Source organism: Poecilia reticulata, linkage group LG17 (assembly GCF_000633615.1).
Source record: "Poecilia reticulata strain Guanapo linkage group LG17, Guppy_female_1.0+MT, whole genome shotgun sequence".
Lineage (NCBI taxonomy): Eukaryota > Metazoa > Chordata > Actinopteri > Cyprinodontiformes > Poeciliidae > Poecilia > Poecilia reticulata.
The window spans coordinates 3,539,461-3,540,881 of NC_024347.1; the positions used below are offsets into that span (position 1 = coordinate 3,539,461).

Sequence of the window (1,421 nt, forward strand, 5' to 3'; positions counted from 1 at the left end):
CCCACAATAAACAACGTTCAGCTTCAGACAGCACTGGACCCAAAAAAAAGAGAGATTGGGTTAGTAAATCTGTTTTCAGCCACAGTCAGCAACCAGCTCAGCATCGACTGGTAAAGGGCGACACACGGAGTTCCCACCCATTTTAATGTCAGAACTCCAGACTATACCAGAATCTAATTTCTGGGTTATTCATTCAACATTTTTAAAGAGGTGGTATYATGTAWAATTCAYTCTTTTTCAGCTTTACATCTTGTTATAATGTTGTTCTCTCATCAGAAACATATTCAGTGTTGCTTTGATTCTTTCATGTATCTTTGAAAAATCTTTTAATCTCCCGTGGCAACCATTCTGGGGTACCTTGACTGATTTATCACCTCAGTGAACTTCTGGCTCTGTCTGCCTTGGTCTGAAGTTTAACTCTTTGACGTCTTCTCTTACTTTGACGCCGTGTCCCACGTCGTCCAGCAGCGTGTAGTCGATGGGTTTCCGGATGTACCGCACGGGCCGCTCCATGTTCGCCGGGGCGATGATCTTGTGGGTGCGAGAGGTGTTCTTGTTTGTGGTCAAGATGCCGATTTCGCGACGCGCCACCTTCTCCTTGTGGATGTCCACCGTCTGAAAAAGAGAGACGGAGAATGAAGCCCCCATGAAGGGACGCAGCACATTTAGCCGTCTAACATWGGAAACTTTCATACTCTTTCCTTTACAAATGTGCGCAGAAGTTTATCAATATTCTGCAAAAGTTGAAAAAACACAATTTCACAATTGCTGCGTTTGCGTTAAATAAGAAATCCAATTAAAATCACATGTGAATACGTTTGTTTACATAAGTAAAAAAAAATTACAAAGCCACGCCATTGCCCTTCTACCACTTCCTGTCGTTGTCTTTGTCATTTTCGCCAGTAGTAATATCTCGCTGTTGATCACATGACTCGTGYGGTGCAAAAAAGGTGTCTCCATTGCAGTTTTGCAAAAAAACACTTATTTCTATGTTTGGCCGGGAATCGAACCTGCGACGGCCACGTCAAGGAATAAGGCCTCCATATTTGGGTTGCCTTTAACCTTCTGCCACCACAGCACACCCTCATTGTGCTTTTTGTAATCCATTTTTGTTTTTCATTATCCATTTTATGAAGTTTTATGAAGAAATGGTGTATTAATATTGCTAAAAACACAYGAAAACTATTACATTTTCATTTTATGGGATCATATTAAAGCTCTTTACATCTCATGTGTCAAGATCGTTAAAAAAAAAACAAAGGAAGTCTTTGGGATTTGTTTTTTTCTTAACCACAGTAAAAGTAAAAGTAAAAAAGAGCAAACAGCTAACTAATAAACTGGAGATTCATTTTGTTTTTCCAGTGCAATTTTCACAAAGATCCCCTTCGGCCCTTCACACCAGGACTAATTGAAAATACCAA

The 1,421-nt window shown here is 40.2% G+C and overlaps 1 long non-coding RNA gene across 1 annotated transcript in view; it reads right to left on the reverse strand.

Moving 5' to 3' along the window:
• LOC103478956 (uncharacterized) overlaps positions 1-614 on the reverse strand; it is a 3,345-nt gene extending 2,731 nt beyond the window's left edge. Inside the window, exon 1 of the long non-coding RNA XR_535874.2 lies at positions 439-614. This is a non-coding gene — a long non-coding RNA (uncharacterized LOC103478956). The remainder of the gene's footprint in view (positions 1-438) is intronic.
• Positions 615-1,421: the final 807 nt, after the last annotated feature.